Source organism: Danio rerio, chromosome 10, assembly GCF_052040795.2.
Source record: "Danio rerio strain M-AB ecotype USA chromosome 10, GRCz13ab, whole genome shotgun sequence".
In the NCBI taxonomy this organism is placed as follows: domain Eukaryota; kingdom Metazoa; phylum Chordata; class Actinopteri; order Cypriniformes; family Danionidae; genus Danio; species Danio rerio.
Window position 1 is genome coordinate 34,490,903 of NC_141030.1, and position 21,941 is coordinate 34,512,843.

Below are 21,941 nucleotides of genomic sequence, written 5' to 3' on the forward strand. Positions count from 1 at the left end.
CAAATCTTTAGTGGTATTTTCAACTCCTCCTGACATTTTCCACCAGTTTTAACTGCAACACACACATTACACACTCTCCAAACAGACTACAGTCGGGCCATGGACTTGCCATTTGAGGCTGAAAGCACACATAACAGCGAGGGAACAGATCAGCAGTAAAACACATTGATCACGCGTGTCAGCAGATAGTATCCTCTTTTATGAAAGTCTCCTAATGTTTTTTGATAGTGCAAGAAAGCTTAATAGCCTCCAGTGCTTGACTTTGCATTACTTAGCGCTTTTGTTGATGATGGTGTACTGAGACCCTGATACAATCAAGTCCACTTTTACAGCAGAACTCTACCTAATTACCACACCATTGTCTTCAAAGGAAATCCTCATGCGCGCTAATCTAAAACCACACTGCAATCTTTTATAAAACACCTGAGAGCCCATTCGTGTTCCTTTCGGAAGCCTTGGCACTTCATCAGTTCTCACGCACACACACACGCACACACACACACAAACCACAGACATCGCTGAAAGCAAAGAGATTGTATTTGCACCTCTAAGGAAACGAGGGCACAAGTCGAGGTTTGCGCTGCCAGGCAATGATATGTTATGCTCTGTGGATGCGGTATAGGAAGATCCAGTCTTGTGAGGAAACAATTGCCATTCCATTTAAATTGCATTTTGAGTTTCTTTTGTTCTCGTTTTGCTTCATATTGAAATTACAGACACCATGAAATCTGAATTAAAAGGTCACGCGAAAAGGGGTGTGCACGGTATTCCTACTTCCTTTGTTCCAGTGCAAACCTTTAATTTTCTAGAAAACAAACGCATATTTGTACATTTATTAATCTCTATTTGCACATGTCTGTAGAGAAACCCCAGAGGTCACTCTATTAAACTGCAAAATGCCATTAGTGTGAGTGGCATCTAAATTAGAAACCGTCACTTCATCATGCATGATTTCGGCAATCATTTTTAAGAAAACACTGACATTGTGAGATTGGTCTGTGCAGTGGTGTTGGAGATTTTACAGTGAATCTTTCTGCAGTTACATTGCTATACATTAGGTATTGTAGGCACTGAATCAATTATTCAAACAATTAGGGCTGTAACGATACACGATATGAAATCGAAATCGCAACACTCAGATCTACGATCTTGTGTCGCGGTGTGATAAGGGAGAATCGCGACACACCCCGTGACTACCTTTCCCCGCTTGACAACAGACAACGGCAGAAACATTGCTGTCAAAGCATTGTTGTTAATGTGGCTGCGCAGAGAGGGATGGGCGTTCACCAGATGCCCCGACTCCTCTGCAGATGAAACTTTTCTGTAACCGTGCTGTGCGCTTTCTGTTTAACCCTTTGGGAGTTAACGTTACGTGCTGACTCACAGGTGCGCGATGCGTGAGGCCAGAAAACAGGAGGAAGCTCTCAGTTAAGATGAACACAGTTTCTATAGTTATACTTTATTTAGAGATAAAGGTATATGGCTCTGTATATAATCACTCTATCTTGCTGGAGTTTATAGCCGTTTCGCTTTACTTCAGGACGTATTAATGCCGCTCTGAAGGTCTAATCGCTGTTTTAAGTTATTGTTTACTTAAAGTTATTGTAAACTGTTTACAAAAAGTCAACATATGCGCGCGTTGTTGTCTTTTCATCACGCAACGCGCACTTGAACCGCGAGGGAGAGAGAGGAAACCATAGCAAGACATAATCATTAAAATAATGATTTCTATTAAATGTAAAAAGTTTTGTTATTATAATAATAACAGCGGGGCATTAAATAAATGCATTTTTCCGTGAAGTGGGCAATTTGAGGAAGTCTGCGATTTTTATTTGACGGAAGAAAAAACATAGCCTATGATTAAAAAAAAATAAAAAAAAAACCTATGCCGGTTATTAAAAAGAATCAGTCAGTATTTTCGTTTTGTAATATAAATTAATTATTTAAATGAAAATAATTTAGGGCAGTCCTATTTATTTTATTCATTTTATTTAGATTATTCTGCTCTTCTGTGCCAAACACTGCAGGTGCGTGAAGATGCTCTGTTGTTCTGTTCTGTTATTAATATGCTAGCATATAAAAATATATCAGTATTTTAAAATGCAATATTTAATGTGTCAGACACAAAATAGACACATCAATTTGTTTAATATAAAATTAATAGCCTAGTAATCTGACCAGTTAACCGTTAATAACCGATTAATGAGCGGTGGTTGTCAGTTAGCAAAATTAACCGAAATGAGCTTCCCTAGTAGCCATTTAATTTACTTTTTCTATGAGAGAACTTGATTGAAAAAGAATTTTCAACATGCTTGAACCATCTACACAATGGAGTTTAGTTCTGTTTGGTTTTTCAACAGTATTTTGTTACAAAGAAAACAAAAGTGATATAGCTTTGGCTATTTATTTATTTTAAATATGGCTATTTATATTGTTAATAATTTGCATAGTTAATATTGTTCTTTGATGTTTAGTTTATAAAGATTTTTCAAATGTTATTTAAAAAAAAATAGTTTTAAAAATCTTTTTTTTTCCCACCCCACACGAAAAAAAAAATCGTGATACGAACCGAATCATGGCTCAAAAATCGTGATGCGAACCGAATCGTGGGTTTGGTGTATCGTTACAGCCCTACAAACAATTGATCAAAACAGCTGATTTAGGGGCTGATCACACTGAACTCTTTATGCGTTGAGAGGACTGTTTTTTGAATGATTTATTAACGGCCGTGAGCGTTTTGTGCGCTACTTATGCGCCCTGCTGCACCTCGCATACTTGCTGTTGTGTCCTGTGCGCTCGCAGTTGAAAAAAAGTCAACCTTGAGCAGAAAAATGCGCTAGGTCAGTCACGTCTTTTTCATTTCATTAAATATTTATTATTAAGTATTAAAATGATACCAATATCCACAGCAACACTTGTGCACAATAACCCAGCTGATTCAGTTGTTACCAGCAACATTAAAAAAAGTGCACCGCACTTCTTTTTTTCTAGTTAACAAAAAAGGCAGTGTTGTGTGCCTCGCAATTTTTAGATTGTAAAATCGTGTTCGGTGTGATCGGCCCCTTACTATCCATTCTAACAGTTCATTCACAAATCAGGTTAATTCATGCAATCAATGCATTGAACTCAGCTAAGACATTAAGAAATGAAACAAGCAATTGTGTCTGATTGAGTCACTGAATCACTCACTTATGCCACGGTCACACTAGAGTTTGAGCATGTGAAATTCGTACAGCGCTGTGAAAAGAGGGGGGATTAAACAAGATAATTAGATGTTTTAAAAAAGTAAGTGATTGCTCCATATTTTAGATTTTTTTATACACTGAAGTCATGTTTTGATCTTTGATTGGTCTCACACAGTCACGTGATGCGATTTCGCAGGCCAGAGTTCACCAAGCTTGAACTTTCCAATGCAGCAAACTGCTAAACTTGTCGCACGACCTTGCGTTTCCAGTCTGGCGTATGAATGGAAGTCTATGGAAAAGTGTAGTGTGACCGTGGCTTTAAAAAATGTCCAAAATGGTCGAATCAAGCAGAAATTATATAAGCAACTGTTTGAGTGAGTCATTGAATTAGTCATTGAAAATGTCTTAAAAATGGCTGATTCCTACAGGAATAAAAAAATTAACAAATAAATAAATTATAAGTAGAAGTCTTTGCACTGAGTCCAACTATTTAATTTTTGCTTGTACTGTGGCTGTATATTGTCAAAACTCTTCTCAATATGCTTGCTATGGATACAAACTATTGGGAGAAAAAATAACCCAGCCATATTACCCTGCAGCTCAAGAACGGTTTCTCACTGAAACTAAGCAGGGCTGAGCCTGGTCAGTACCTGGATGGGAGACCACATGGGAAAAACTAGGTTGCTGCTGGAAGTGGTGTAAGAGATGCCTCAGTAAAAGTGAATGGGATACTATCCTGTTAGTGGGCGCTGTCTTTCGGATGAGACGCTAAACCGAGGTCTTTGTGGTCATAAAAAATCTCATGGCACTTCTCGTAAAGAGTAGGGGTATAAGCCCGGTGCCCTGGCCCTGGTGTGTGGTGAGCGCACTGGCGCCGTTGTCCTGTGGCTCCCGTCGCATTATCTAAGTGGATGCTACACACTGGTGGGGTGTGGAGAGATCTCCCTCATGATTGTGAAGCGCTTTGGGTGAATGGCCATACACAATAAATGTGCTATATAAATACACATTACATTACAGTACATTACATATGTGATTGACATAACATGAGGTCGATTTATTTTTAACATTAAACTATTTGAAAATGCCAGACTCGATGTGCAATGAACTTAAGTCTGAGAAAACCACAACAACATTCGTTCAACCACGTGATTCAGTAAGGAACAATTCAAGCAACTGTGATCCAAGTTCTTGAATTGTTCACTCAACCTATTTGTAATATAATGTCTAATTTAATCATAGCGGCTCTGTGACGGCTGTGAATTACTGAAAACACCCGACTAGAGTGAATGAAAATGTGTTTTATGCTTTATATAGTTTGAAGATTTTGGACTCGGTATTGGCTGATTAACATGACAAGGAATCTGTACTGGCTGCAAAAATCTTGATCGGGTCATCGCTAATACCTACAAAGAGTTCTTTCCAAACAGCTTACAAAAGTTGATTTACAGGGGCCCTTTAACTCTATTGAGTTTTCACTTTTTGCAAAAACAGGCAAAATATCTTTCAATATTGAAATATCAATATATAAGTTATGCAATGTAACCTTATTTATTCAACTGTTACATTAAAAGCAATATCACACAGCAATGCAGTCTCCTGGTTTGTTTGTTAACTTAGAAATACCCCAGGTAATGTTTTTTAAGATAGACATTGCTTCTGAACATAAAATGACAGATTTGAATGCAAGAAAGCAATTACACACAAGACAGATTTTGTGACAATCCTTGTTTTTTTCTTTCTTGTTCACATCCTTGTCTATTGAACTGTTATATAAATGCAATATTTACACAAAGTGTATTAGAAGTAGTTTCTCTCCACTAGGGAAATCTCTTTTTTATCTTTATAAACACACTCTCTCAAATATTTGCTCTTATGTCCTTCCAAATTTTCCTCACATCAACAGTGCATGTTAACCTCAAAACTGACACAGAATAGACTAAATTCTCTTTTGGAGATCAAAGAATTCTTTAAATATTCCTCTGTTGAAAAAAAAAAGGTTTTGAATGACATGAAGATGAGTTTCGGGTGAACGATCCCTTTCATGCATGTAAGCTGTGAAAAAAAGACATAAAACATAAGACATTTACTGCAACACGTCAAAGAAAATAAACACTTCAACAAGCAAAACCTTCAGAGAGTTGGCCATTTTTTTTGCCCTCCTACAACTACTGACATTTAGACAGATGGGCCGGCGGTTAGTATTTTCCTCTCTCTATCTTTTTTGCTGTTGCCCCCGGTCAATCAGGGATCCAGTCGGGCTTAAAGAGAGAATTAAGAGGAGGTCAAGATTCAGGTAAAACTGACAGGGTCTGGTGGATCTATGCCTGAATAACTGCACAGACTCGCTGCTTTTATCAGAACTTCAGGCGTGAGCTGAAGCGAAGCGTTAAAATGTTCAGCACTCAGCTGAAGGTATGCATATCACGCTTACTTAAGACAAATAGAGTCTGAGGGCTGTTGAAACATAGTTACACACATTTTACAAGCTATTATTTCCCTGATTCAACATATAAAGCATGACCGACAGGGATGAAAAAATAGCCTTTTTTCATGTTGAACCATTGCACACTGTAGTATTTTGAATATATGAAAACATACACAGATCAAAGATGATGTCATTACCCCCCTTTTTTACACAGCAATAGCAGTAAATTGCAGTACAATTACTGGAACGACTTCACTGTTGAAATAAAAAATGCACTGTTCACACAGGAAACAACATCCTGTAACTTTTTTCAGAAAAGCACCATTGACATATTCATACTAAATTTCTGTTATTTAACGTCCGTTTAACTGATGTTAATTTTCCGTAATTCAAAAATGAGTTTTTTGCTGTAATTTTCTGTATTTCCTTAAGCTCGTAATATTTAATAATTTAATACGAAACTGTACATAAAGATTGTGGAAAGTAAAATCCACAAAATTCTACATTTTGAACATGGATGGATGGATGGATGCATGCATGGATGGATGGATGGATGGATGGATGGATGGATGGATGGATGGATGGATGGATGGATGGATGGATGGATGGATGGATGGATGGATGGATGGATGGATGGATGGATGGATGGATGGATGGATGGATGGATGGATGGATGGATGGATGGATGGATGGATATGTCTGTTTTATAGACGGATGGGTAGATGGATGGATGGATGGATGGATGGATGGATGGATGGATGCATGGATGGATGGACGGACGGACGGACGGACAGATGGATGGATGGATGGATATATCGATTGGGTAGATGGATGGATGGATAAATGGATGGATATATCTGTTTGATGGAAGGATAGATATATCTGTTTTATGAATGGATGGATGATAGGAGGATGGGTCGATGGATGGATGGATGGATGGATGGATGGATGGATGGATGGATATGTCTGTTTTATGGATGGATGGATGGATGGATGGATATGTCTGTTTTATGGATGGATGGATGGATGGATGGGTGGATATATCTGCTTGATGGATGGATATATAAGTTTTATGGATGTATGGATGGATGGACGGATGGATATATCTGATGGATGGATGGATGGATGGATGGATGGATATATCTGTTTTATGAATGGATGGATGATGGGAGGATGGATGGATGGATGGATGGATGGATGGATGGATGGATGGAGGGATGTATATGTCTGTTTTATGGATGGATGGATGGATGGATGGATATATCTGTTGGGTGGAAAGATGAATGGATGGTTGGATGAATGGATGGATATATCTGCTTGATGGATGGATATATAAGTTTTATGGATGTATGGATGGATGGATGGATATATCTGTTGGGTGGATGGATGAATGGATGGATATATCTGTTTGATGGATGGATGGATATATCTGTTTTATGAATGAATGGATAATGGGAGGATAAATGGAATATTAGACATGATGATTGATATAAAGATGGATGGGATATCAGATATGATGATTGATATAAAGACAGATGATGGAAGGATGGAATATTAGATATGATGATCGATATAAAGATGTGTGGATGATTTGTCCATTTGATAAATGGGTGATTAAATGGATAGATGGATGGATGCATGTCTGTTTGATAGATGAATGGATGAAATATCAGATATGATGATTGGAATAAAGATGGATGGATGAATGGAAGGATGGATAGAATATTAGATATGATGATCGATGTAAAGATGGATGGAAGGCAGAAAGGACGAATGGACGGATGGATGGAAAGAAACAAAAGCACCAGACAAAAAAGAGAGAAAGAATGAATGAATGAACGAATCAATGAGTGTTGTTTTAAATATTGCTTTGTAATTTTCAAGCCAACCTAAAAGAACTATAATAAAACATTTCTTTATTCACTTATTACCTAATCCTAAGCCAGCAGGTTAAATAAAACATAATTTTAACATACTGTATATATTACCATTCTCTGCGTAGTGAGGCACTGCACTGCAACTCTCAGGACTCGTGATAAATATGGCTTCAAACATTGTGAAAACATCAAAAAGCAAGAAAAAAGGCACCCTTCACATTCACATTAGCATAATCTATTTATGCAGGAAATACTTTATCATTGTACATTGCATAAAGCATGCAGAAGCAAAAAAAAAAAAAAAAAAACACTCCGTCCTAGCTGAGGAAAGTCAGCAAAACTTTGACGATGAGCCGTGACTACTAATGCAGGCTATTAAATCAATACTAAAAGGAGTCCAATTTGAGGCTTTTTACTTTCAGGGGATTGCATCAGAACTATCAGACAGTATATTTAAGAGATAATCAAAGTGTGAATGCTTTTAATGTCCCGAAAGGCGAAGCATTGCCATTCTCTCAGTCTGTCAATACAGGTCAATGCAGAGCTGCAGGCTTCAGTGCACATCAAAGTGCATCTTTTGTCTTAAAACGTGCTGCAGGCGCTTACAGTAAACTGTGCTGAAAGCTTCGAATGTCAAATTAAAACAATAAGGATACATTATGAAGAGTCGTTTCTAATGTAAAGTGTAATGAGATGCTCAGCGATAAAGAATATCATCAGAACATAATCTCTGTTGTTGCATTTGCAAATCAGCATTTGATACAACAGCATTAAAAGCTAAGTAGGAAAAATCTTGTAGCACAGTTTGCGCTTACACTAATGCTGTAAATAAATCAAACCAATGTGATAATTGTGAAAATGACTCCGGCTTGCTTTTGTTCCAAGTGATGCAATTGACATTGAGTTTGGAGAACTCTTTGAGCTTATCTTGTGCATTACAGAAACATGACAGCAAAAAAGCATCGCGTTTCAGAATACCTGCTAAAACAAAACGTTTGGAAAGGAGAACAGAGATATCAAAACTGTCACAATGCAATGCATCATTCATAACAGAGAATAAGGAGGAAAGTCGTGGTGTTTTTTGTTGTTGTTTGAGTGAAGCAAGTTTAATCTTGCCACATCTTCTGAAAAAAAAACTGAAAAAGCATTAATATTTGATTTGCTCAAGCCAATAACTGAGAATCACAGTGGCTGGACAGTCAGATCCAGAGAGAGGGAGAAAAGCAAACAACAGATGATATCTGCAAGCTTTGATTCATATCAGTCAGCAAAATATAGAACAAACATCCAAGATACAAGTAATCCCTGATATATGAGTAATAGACACCTATTTTACAGTCACCCCAAATGAAGTATGAAGAAACAAAAGTGAATTATCTACTACTTGTACTGTAAAATTTGATTGTTTTAAGACTTCTAAATTATTGATATGATTAAAAACATGGTGTAAAAACCTGCTGCACACAATTTACTATGCCTTTTGTGATTTTTTCATGTATGTAATAATTTTTGTAAGCAGATATCATTTGTGATACGATATAATTTGTCTCCTGCATGTATGGTACATGTGATCTCTATACTGATTTTTAGATTAGGAATAACTTTCTTAATAATGATTTCTCGGTCGTGTTTACATTGCATTGTTTTTATAAATAACTAATTTTTCTATGTTAAAATTAGATAGATATGATGACAGATAGACAAAGAGATAGATAAGAGGATAGACAGACAGACAAATAGATAGATAAATAGATAGACAGATAGACAGATAGATAGATAGATAGATAGATAGATAGATAGATAGATAGATAGATAGATAGATAGATAGATAGATAGATAGATAGATAGATAGATAGATAGATAGATAGATAGATAGATAGATAGATAGATAGATAGATAGATGGTGACTGGGTGGGTGGGTGGGTGTATGAATGGATGGTTGGAAAGGAAAAAAATGATAGAATGATAGAACTATAGATAAAACAATAGCTAGACATTGATTGATTGATTGATTGATTGATTGATTGATTGACTGGTTGACTGATTGATTGATTGATTGATTGATTGATTGATTGATTGATTGATTGATTGATTGATTGATTGATTGATTGATTGACTGGTTGACTGATTGATTGATTGATTGATTGATTGATTGATTGATTGATTGATTGATTGATTGATTGATTGATTGATTGATTGATTGATTGACAGACCGATTAATGGATGGAAAATGTTATAACAACAAGGGAATGGATGGATGGATGGATGGATGGATGGATGGATGGATGGATGGACACACTGGCATGTGAGGTATATGAGAATTGGTTTTCAGAATATGCTGTTAATATACAATATTAAAACCCTAGAGAACAAATCTTCCTTATTATAAAACATGTATATCTGAATTGAAAAGATCCTCCTGTCTTATGGTAACTTCAGGAAATACAGAATTAATATTTATATTGTACAGTTTCTATGACTTTAAAAGCATAGTATGGTCATTTATTCATGAATTAATGTAACATTTACAAATCAGATTTAGCAAAAAATAAATCTTGGGATAAAAGTACCCTGTTGACAAAACTCCTTATTAACACAGCTAAGAAACAACCAAGAGAACAGTTGAGATCATTAGTGTGTATTCTGTTATGCTAAAGCAGCACCATAAGACAGTGACCGGTGGAGCTTTACACAGACGGTATGGCCTGCCCTTGCTCCTGTGCTAATTTTATAAGATGAGCAGCCCTGGGCAGACAAATGAGAGCTGTGCCTTCCAAGAGGAAAAACACCAACGACCGCTCGCGTCCCATGACAATACAGTGCCTGTCAGAACACTCACTAAAATACATCATTTAACCAATGAGCATCATTACATCACTTACTGAATAGCTCTATATATGGAAATTTTTAAGCTCTGTCTACACTAATCCACACTGTAAAAAAAAAAAAAAAACTACTTAAGATATGCTCTAAGTAATAATCATCGAAAACCTAAATCAAATTAAGACTGTGATGTGGAGTACTCCTATTTCTGTCACATTATTGAAGTGCAGTCATACCTGCCAACACTCAACAATCTCTGTCAATGAGATATATCCCGCCACCCCCCTGTTTTGTTATTTCTCCCGGAAAAGTCTCGTAAGTCCATATAGGATAGGATAGTCCATGTACACATGGATTTTCAAATGGAACAAATACACATCTCCACGACTAATCATACCAAACCGATAGTGGTAAAAACATCATTCACATTGATTTCAAAAATCATCTAAACACCATGGCACTACTGGTAAAGAGTCCAGACCATTGTCCAGACCACATCCCTACCATCAACCCTTAATCATCATGGCCTCCCAATCACCCCCATCCACCGAATTGGCTCTATCACTGTCTTTACACTTCACCAATAGCTTGTGTGTGGTTTGTGCACTAGCACTGTTGTCCTGTGGCTGCCATCGCATCATCCAAGTGGATGCTTAGGGTGGTGGTGTGGAGAGACCCCCCCCCCCCCCCCTCACCATATCTGTAAAACACTTACGTGTGTACGGCCATACACAGTAAATACGCTATATAAATACACATTCCATTCCATTGCATGCTCTTTACTGTTTAGAATTCATTAAAATAGAAGTAAAATAAAAGTCATTGGAAGTTAAAATCAAGATCGCGGTTTTGTCACGATTCTGTAAAATAAAGGTTAATATAAGGTTATTATTATTGTTATTTCTCAAACATATGGTAAAACAACAATTTTAGGTCTACTGTAGATCTACCTTTGGTTAAAATGCTACATTTTGTAAAGACTTGGAATGGTGGACTTGAATAGACTTTAAATTTGTTGTGGTCGTTAATTCACAGTAAAGTGACGACATCAGAATACAACAATATATGATTCTGAAGTTGAATTATCATGCTTAAGACATATGCTCGCAATCTCTCATTGCCAACATTATTAGACTGGTAAAATGAGACATTTGTCATTATCAGATTCCCTCTTGCATTGTATTCAACACTATAAAGGCTACAGTAGTTGTACTGACATGATAATCATTTATTTTCAAAGTCCAAAGTGCAGGGCGCAAAATCATTAAGGGGTGTGTCAGAATCCACTTATGCTATTTTAACGACAGAAAAATCCACTTTGTGCCGCATCACATGGTCTAACAGGGTTGAGCATATTCTCTTAATGAGTTATAGGTATGTTTTGAGAATAAATCAATCAGAGTCTCATCTCCCATTCCCTTTAAGAGTCAGTTGCGTCGCGCCATGGCGCATTTGCTATTTACATGGCGGACTTAGTAAGTGGAAAAATTGAATGCTTTACTAGAGTGAAAACAGTTAGTGTGCATCTATAGTGTGAGAATGAGAGAAGTAGCTTCCTCATTTTTTACTTTCACTTTTACTCTCTTCCATGGAAACATTCCTTGGAAACATTCCATGGAAAAAATTCCTCATTTTTTACTTTCACTTTCACTCTCTTTAATGGAAACGTGTTGTATGCACAGACATTCATTACCCTACATGATTAATTTTGTTTGTTAAGCGAAAATCTAAGCTTGTTTTTAATAAAACAAATATAAATATGCATATAATAAATAATACTGCTGCTAATAATAACATTATACAAAAGCAAATTGTCATGAATAAAAAAAAAAAAAAACCTGAGATAAAAAAGACACTAAAGCAGAGAGGTTTTTATAATTATATATATATATATATATATATATATATATATATATATATATATATATATATATATATATATATATATATATATATATATATATATTTTTTTTTTTTATTATTTTTTTTTTTGTAATATTTTAATCCTTTAATTCTTTTTCATTTGCTAAAGATATTTGCGTATTGTTGTACACCCCGTGTGTATTAAGCAATGTTAAAGCGAGGCGCACAACTAACACGCTCTGCACTGGGCTTTAGACCTCCTCTCAGCTGGTCTATTAAACAGTCTATTACAGTTCCTCAAAATAGCAATGCGCCAGCAATTCACCTCAACACACCTACTTTTTTAGACCAGATCGCCTTTGGGCATACATATGAGCGCAAATGCATTTGCTGTTTAAACAGCGTAGTGCAAAACATCAAAAAGACACTTGCGTTGAGCTGAATGCATGCCATTCATATTTACCATACAGCTTCCAAACGATTGCAAACTGAATCTTATTTATAACTTTATTACCTTTTATTAACAACCTATGCAGGTTCTTTTCACTAAAGCATCATTGGTGGCCATGTGCAGGTCCTCTCGGTAGTAAACACATGCAAAAGAGTGTCAGCTCATGTGTGATTTTGCAGTTGTGAATACATCAATAGATTAAGAGATAAATTACATTTTTGGGTGAATTATACCTTATGAATACAGTATGTGACACTTTTAACATCATTTGAAGGTGTCCATATTGCTGAGCAACATATATAAAACAATGTTTAAGACTCGTGCGACCTCCTTTACGCTTCTCTCTGACCTTGAAAATATAATGTGCTGAATAATATAAAAGCAACACTAAGATAAGTGTGAAGAGTCGAAACGAGTTTGTGATCTTTATTCAATTAATCGTGACGCCCTTTGGAAAATATTGAAACATGTAACCATTGACTTCCATAGTAGGAAAATGCTAAAAGTATGGAAGGTCAATGGTTACAGGATTCCAACATTCTTTAATACATCTTCTTTTGTGTTCATCAGAAGTACAAATACTCAAACTGGTTTGAAACAAGTTAAGGGTAAGTAAACTTTAGCAGAATTTAAATTTTTGGGTGATTCACTGGGTCCGTTCAACTTCAGGGCACCTGTCCTAACATTACCATCATTTAACGGCTAATAGCCAAAAAATTTTTGTAATTGTGCTGTCCAGCAATCGCATTACATTTATTGATGATTGAAAACAAAACAAAAAAACAAACATGATAAATTGTAGAAATACTCTTGTTGGACCCTGAAGATGTGTTACATTTAGCTGACAAAACACTTATAATTACAGACTGCCGCACAACATGATATTACAGGAACTGCAAACAGCATTACAGACAGCATTAAAGTGTCACATAGCATTACCGGTTATAGAGCAAGTGACTAATGCCTTATGTTTTTTTTTGTTTTTTGTTTTTTCCCACCAGATTTGTTTATCTATTCTGTTTAGGCAAACTCATTAGTAGCTGACGTGATGCGGGTTGCTTGATAACACACCTGAGAGTGGACTGTCGAGCTTGATGACACATTTAAAGATTTCCTTACTACAGATAACATCAAATTTCATAAGACAGGACATGTTAAGATTTGCTTTAGTATTAAAAAATATAAGAAGCTTTCAGTAATAGACTCTATATAAGCCTTATATTCAATCTACCTTTCAGTTTATCAGTATAAAAGCATTTTCAAAAGAATCTTATTCACCCTAAAACATTGGAAAATGCCAAGACTGTCTTATTATGAAGGCATAAAGCAAAGGAAGACCTTACTGAGCTGATTCTAAGAAACCAGACATACTAAAGTTATGCTATAACCACATATAACATACCTGTCATTGATTGAATCTACTTGTGTATCTATACAGGCTACGTCTAAATGAATCTGAATACATTCGTGCAAAAATACAAACAGTGTTTTCCTTTCAAACCCCTCTCCAGGACTTTCATCCTCACAGAAACATCACAAATGAAGTTCTCACACTATTCTTCTGGCACAAATATTAAGCAGCATTTATTTTTAGATATGCAGATGTATGTTTAGATGTTTATTTGTAGGTACTGTACAACATTCGTCACTTGACTACACATCATTTCATAATATCTGTTTTGAAACATAATTATTTAAGAGAGCATCCTAAAAAAGCTATTTGTTCCAGGATAGAAATAAGTGTTGTTGCGGATGTAAAGCTGAAAACATGAATCATCTTTATCAATTTATCAGGAATGTGGATAATATTTTATTAAACATGTATATATTAACACACAGTAAGTGTGTGGCCACCAGTAGTGGACAGTATTTTTACTTCACTACTTTACTCTAGTTGTGTACTTCATCAGGGTATTTTTATTTTAGAAAACTTTTACTGAACTACATTAAAAAGTATGTGTTTTACTTTTTTTTTTTTTACGTCACTACATCTTTTAAATGTAGCTGAGTAAAATTTTTAGTGGAAAAATGTGAGTGGACAGACAGATAGTTGTGTCTTTTATTTTAGTTTTATTTGTGAACAAGTTGAATTTGATTCAACTCACTGATTCAAACGATTCATTCAGAGTGAGTCTCCAATAAACAACTCACTGATTCACATAATCTGTTAAGACAGCATTTCTGCAGATATCATAATGTCAAATTTAGGATTTTTTAAAAACTTTTTTGGACCATTATGTATTAAATTTAAGACCTATATCACAATATCGAAAACACGCATACACATAAAGAGAAAATGCAAAATCACAAAATTAGAGGCAAAATTCAAATTAAACAGTGCTGAAGACAGGTTAGATGTATCATTGAACTACCGAAAAAACAAACAAACAAACATCTTAAGGCTGATTTATACTTTTGCCTGGTGCCACATCGCACACTTTCGCTGACTGCACGTTTACTTCAAACAGACGAGGCTCTTTAAAACAACAGGGGCGGTCAAAAGAAAGCCTCCGTAAAGTCAGATGGATAAACAAAGAAGTAGGAAGTTTCCGGAACCACGTCATATCATTAATATCGTGCAAGATTTTTTAAAAAAATTTTAAAAATTGCCCACTCAATTCACACATTACTGGCTAGTTTCTGTCCTCTACTTATAAGCTATAAAGGCAATAATGGTCCAACATTCCTGACTATTATCACCAATAAAGCCTAATAAAACCGGGCATCAGTATATTGTAAACAGATAGATTCAAATATTATTTTCCAGTTATCAAATAAATAATTTGTTCCTTAATTATAGTTTTGTAACTATTAAATTGCTTTAAATTCAAGACTGTAATATATACATCAGTGTAAAACCTATAAATATTGGAAAACGTATTCTGTAATTGAGTACCTGGGTCACTTCTGCCATGACCTCTTTGGACTTTAACAAACTTATCTCTCAGGTTTTTGCTAAATTTTCACAAAAGCTTTCTTCCATTCCCACAGCTATTGCAATTTCTAGCTAAGAATTATTGTTCATCTGGTTATCGTATGGATCATAAACGTGTCTGTATAGTCGTACCTGTGTCAGACAAAACCTCTTCAAAGTGCTTCAAATTAAATTCAAATTAAACAAGGCGCAGTACAAACTGTTCGCTCGAGTCTCAAACACTTTTGTGCGTTCCGCCAGCTGAAATCATGTTGCATCAAATGATCTGTTCACAGTAAATTTCCAGAAAAGAACTTACTGATTCAAATGATTATTTAAGAGTATCCAGTAAACAACTTACTAATTCAAATATGTTAAGAATGAACTTTCAGTAAACAACTCACTCATTTAAATATGTTAGTAGTAAGTCTCCAGTAAACAACTCACTGATTCAAACTATACATTCAGAGTGAGTCTCCAGTAAACAACTCACTGATTCAAATGATCTGTTCAGAGTAAGTCACGGAACAATTCGTCCAAAATGGAACAATAATGTTTTTTTACTAAGCGGAAATTCAAACCGTTTCCCTGATGACGTTTGACGGTTGCCAAATCAGTGAAATAAACGACCAAATAATCAAATAATACCTGCCGTGAGTATAACCGCATTCACCATCGGGAGGTGCTATAATCACTCTCGTAGGAGAATTTTGCTTTCACAATCCACAATAAATAAAGTTATCCAACATGTCCGCCCGATAGCTCCGCCCCTTCCACTACGTGAGCAAACCTGCGGTCGTTGAGTGCGTGAAGTGTCCATCATTACACACTTCATTTTACCGGCTGAACGAGTGCATCATCTGGGTAATTAAAGTGCACTTATTATTTTAAGAGTTTTCAGTGTGAACACACTACTAACACTATTTATACTACAAAATGGCGTAGAATAGTGCATAAGTATGCAATTTTGGACGCAGCTTGAGTCTCCAGTCAACAACAACTCATCTATTCAAGTGACTTATTCAGAGAATGCAGTAAACAACTTACTGATTCAATTAATTGTTCGAAGTGAGTGTTCACGAAACTACTTACCTATAGTCAAATGATTCAATCAGAGCGAGTATGCAGTAAACAACTCAACTCAATTGATTCAAATGATCTGTTTAAAAAGTCTCCACTAAACAATTCACCTATTCAAATAGTTCATTCAGAGCGAGATATGTTTCCATCATCTTTCCAGGAATGTAATATTAGGATTGTATAAAGAAAAAATGTATTATTAGTGAATAGTAACCACAAAAATGCCCACTGATATAAAAATATTTGACTAACCATGAGTCATCATTTTTCATCTCAGTTTTCAAATAAATCCACTTAGAGAAACATCGTCATAATGTTCTGTTTCACCAGGAAAATCTGCTTCTCTTCTGTCCTTATTATACTGGCGAATCACAGATGTGCTAATAAAGTGCCACATTGCACAGCTACACACACACACACACACATATACATACAGACACACGCACACACACCTGTCTACAGTGTGTTATGAGCAGCTTGGTCTCCCCATAAATCCAAATCACAAGAAATCAATTTAAATTGTGTTAGTAAAGAACAATATATCCATAGTGTACTGTATGGGAAGGACACTTACACCTACACATCCTAGCCTTAGCTTTACTGAATATGGTGGTGACTCAGGTAAGCTTTTGATAAATCTGCTTCATCCAAAGATTCACGCCTGGAAAAAAATGAATAAATATCACGCCTCAAATCTCCAAGTGGGTGGACTTGGCATAGAGAAAATAAGCAATCCTTGCTTATTTCACACTATATAATGCAACTGCAAGATTAACTGCATGTGCTGGAGGCAAGACTACAGCTCCCAGCATGCAGCGTGACAGGACTAAACCCTGCACAAATGCTGCTTTTCTGTACACTTTTTAGTATTTATAGCTAGCTTTACATTAGGTTTTGTTTTGTAATACAGGCATGATGTGTCATATGGATGAATATACACTACCTGACAAAAGTCTTGTCATCAATCCCAGCTGTAAGAGCAACAAATAATAACTTGACTTCTAGTTGATCGTTTGGAAAAGTGGCGTTAGGTAGATTTTTCATATGAATCATCTGTTGAACTGCATCCCAATCATCACAAATTCTGCAGAACACCTATTGGAACCCGCATGGACTCAAGATTCTCACAGAAATCAGTCAAGTTTGGTGCAAGGTTACTATAGTTAATGAAAACGAACGAAAAAAACGAACACTAAAACGTAAAATAATTGTTGTTAACTGAAATATAAATAAAAAACAAGAGTTATTTAAAACAACTAAAACTAACTGAAACTGTTTTGTGTACATACTAAACTAACTGAAACTAACTAAAATTATAGCAAAAACCTCCTTAGTTTTCGTCATTGTAAATGTATTTAATACATAATCTTACTGTACGCCATTTAGAAGTAAATCTAATTCGCACTACAGGTGTTTGACCTGTATGGAACCTCAGAGTCTGTAGTCCTGCTGCCATTGGCCAGATCGAGCCGATTTTCGTCCAGTCATCCTCGCTGTTGCTCCAGCGAAAAAAACAACTAGTGGACATGACAGCAACACAGCGACAATATTAAATACAGACACTTAAAACTAATTCATTAACACATTTGTGCCCAATAATGGGTTTTATTTATGTATTGCGATCGCAAACGGATCTTTTTAACCGGATCTTCTAAATGAACCGGTTGAACTAGTTCACCAAATCGAACTAAATCATTTAAAATGATTCACATTTCCAGTAATCACTAATCCACAAACTACTTACTTTTTAACAAGCCTAATATCGCCTCTGACTCTAAATAATTTAATATATACTCTTATTTAGTTATTAGAACACTAACATTACACTGAGATCAAATTCAAGAAGCGGTGATCTGATAATGCTGCGTATGCGTGATTCAGTGAACCAAACACAAACAGTACATGACAGCCTGCTGTGACTGAACTAAACTTGAACTACTGCAGCGCGGGTAAACTGAGAGCTTAAATGAGAGGATCTGGTAAAAAAAAAATATATATATATATTATAAAAAAAAAAAAAAAACGTAAGTTTGTTTCGTAACAGAAAATTGTAATGGAATTTAAATTGGGTTGACAGATGGAATTTAAAGTGAATCATGCTTCAGTTGGGTTTCAAAACGTTACTGTAAGACATTTTTCAGATCATAGTGGTGTTTTAACTGACTGAAATTACTATTGCTGACTACATAATGTTGAGTCCTAACATCCGCATTAAAGATCTGAACTTCTCATCACTACTGTGTGTCTAACCTCAGAAGCAGCCTTGCACACATATTGTATTTAGGGCTGCTTTCTTGTGGGCTGTTGTATTTGAATTTGAGGCATGGGTAGATGGTAGTGGTAGATGATAGTGTTCACGTGTCCTCTGAATACATATTTCAATGAGCTTTTATTATACAGCATTTATTCTGTTGATTTTTAATCTTGCACCTAACAAATATCCTTACTTAGAAAAAAACTAAAACTAACACTGAAACTAATAAAAACTAAACTAAAACTAAATAATTTCAAAATATAGAAATTAATACAAACTAATAAATCTCCCTCTAAAAACTAATTAAAATTAACTGACTTTGAAAACAAAAGTCAAAACGAAATAGAAACTAAAACAAATGAAAATCCAAAACTATTAAAAACTTGTTTTGGTTAAGGAAAAATCATGGTTTGGGTTTACATTCAGTATAGGGCTGTGCAAGAGATCTGCAGCCTGAGGTATCAAGACATTTGTGCTGCCCTTTACATTGTATGTTATGATCCGTATGAATCACGAATCAACCATGATCTGTTAAACCCCCAATAAACATACAATGTACATATATGTGTGTATGTGGCTCCTATTAGGCAGACTTGCAGTGCTTTGCTTCATGAGCCCAAAGCTGTGCCACAATGTGAAAAGACAGCCAAAATATCGTTTGAGATAATATAAGCCAACTGTGTGAAGCGAGTGTCGTGTTTCTGCTAGAAACACTATGCTGAAATCCCCAGCGCTGTAATGTTGATAAGGGAGATCACCATTGTGAGAAGCTTTCAACCATCTGTCACTCTGACAGTCGGGTCAGGGGGGCGTCCACTTAAGACTTCATCATGCTGCCTGCTTCGCAGAAGAACACTCAGTTCAATTAATAACATGTTGTAGTGCTTTGTTTTCTGCTGTTTGATTTCCATCAGTGGTGCTGGTGCTTATTTGGAGCTTTAAAATAACTGCATTTAGAGTTTTACATAATTAAGAGACATTTTAAGCATTAAAGAAGAAGTGTAGTGATAGTCATTAAGCGTTTGTTTTTGCTTAGATTTAGTTTTTGGTCATTTTCCATGTTCATTGGGTGCTTGTTCTTTAATTCGATTAAATCAAACCAGCGTTTTAATGAACTGAATAAGAAAGGACAGACAATTAAGCGTCTGTGTTAGCCTAACACCTCAGGTTATGATCAATGAGTTCGCTAATAGGAATGATATTGAATTTCTGAGTTAGGATGCTCTGACTGACAGCTCCTTTCCCTCTCTTTTAATAAAGCGCAAACAAATAACTCCTACACTGGCATTAACATTATTTTACGGCCATAAAAGTGTTTCCTGAGGGATGAACATAATTGGTTGTTTATAAATAAAAGCTAGAAATACCATTAAACTGCTGGGATGTGTCAGTGGAGAGATCAGCGTAAACAACCTGCTTTTATTGCACGTATTCCTCTCTCTGACAACACATGGATATTGGAAAACGCATGAAATGATCCGTTGAAATGGGCTATTCAATTGGTTTGTTTAAATCAGCCTACAATTACTTAGTGGTTATAATGGCTAAAGAAGGTTAACACGAAGGTTTGTTTTCAGCTTTGCAAAACATGTTTTTTTTTTTATTTTTATTTTATTATGAATGCTGGAAGAGTCCGTGCTGCTTAACACTTGTGTTGGGTGGGAAGGTGGATAGATGGATAAAATATTAGATTGATTAGATGAATTAATGAAATATCAAATTTGAAGGATGGATGGACGGACGGACGGAATATCAGATTCGATAGACCGACAGAGAATGGATGGAATGTTACATTGGATGGGTGGATGGATGAAAGGATAAATGGATTATTTGGATAGATGGATGGATGGACGGACGGGATATTAGATTGAATAGACAGACGGAGAATGGATGGAATGTTAGATTGGGTGGATGGATGGATTGATGGATGGATGGATGGATGGATGGATGGATGGATGGATGGATGGATGGATGGACGGATAGGTGAATGAATGGATAGATGGAATATTAGATTAGATAAAGAGAGGGATGAATGGATGGAATGTTAGATTGGATGAGTGGATGGATAAATGGACTGATAAATTGAATATTTATTTAAATAAATGGATGAATTTGCTAACAGAAGCAACTGATGGAGGATAAATCATAGAACAAAACAGGCAATGGATGGATGGAATATTAGATAGATTATATAATAAAAGCAACTGATGGAGGTTATCACAAAAAACAGATGGATGAATAGATGAATTGAATATTATGGACAGATCGATCGAATATTAGAGATGAATGGATGGATGGATGGATGGATGGATGGATGGATGGATGGATGGATGGATGGATGGATGGATGGATGGATGGATGGATGGATGGATTGATGGATGGGATAATAGAAGTAATGGATGAAGGATGGATCATAGAAAAAAAAACGGATGGGTGGATGGATGGATGGATGGATGGATGGATGGATGGATGGGTGGGATAATAGAAGCAATGGATGGAGGCAGGACCATAGAAAAAACAGACAGATGGATGACTTAAATATTAAAAATGGATGGATGGATGGATGGATGGATGGATGGATGGATGGACGGATGGATGGATGGATGGATGGATGGATGGATGGATGGATGGGTGAATGGATGGGTGAATGGATGGATGGATGGATGGATGGATGGATGGATGGATGGATGGATAGATGGATTGATGGATGAGATATTAGAAGCAATGGATGGAGGATGGATCATAGAAAAACAGACGGATAGATGGAATATTACAGATGAATGGATGGATGGAATATTAGATAAGATGGATGGATGGATAAATAGATAGACAGACAGACATATTTCATTAAAAAGATGACATGTTCATCATTCATCATTATATAGAAAGACAGATATAAAGATAGATAGACATTCTGCACTGATGTCGGCACATGTTTTTTGTAAGTTCCTGCTCCTTAACTGTTGCCATCGGATGATGAATAATCTCATTACTTCTATTAATTACTCACTTAATATTCATCACTTACGTTAAGCCAACAACAACAACAACATCAAAAAAGTTGCT

The 21,941-nt window shown here is 35.8% G+C and overlaps 2 protein-coding genes across 7 annotated transcripts in view; one reads left to right on the top strand and one right to left on the bottom strand.

Annotated features, from left to right (window-relative positions):
* Positions 1–21,941, bottom strand: part of opcml (opioid binding protein/cell adhesion molecule-like) — a 375,490-nt gene that overhangs the window by 138,677 nt on the left and 214,872 nt on the right.
* LOC147842129 (uncharacterized) overlaps positions 1,251–21,941 on the top strand; it is a 183,112-nt gene continuing 162,421 nt past the window's right edge. The window contains exon 1 of the mRNA XM_087270936.1: positions 1,251–1,292. The gene's annotated coding sequence lies outside the window, so the exon portion shown is untranslated. The remainder of the gene's footprint in view (positions 1,293–21,941) is intronic.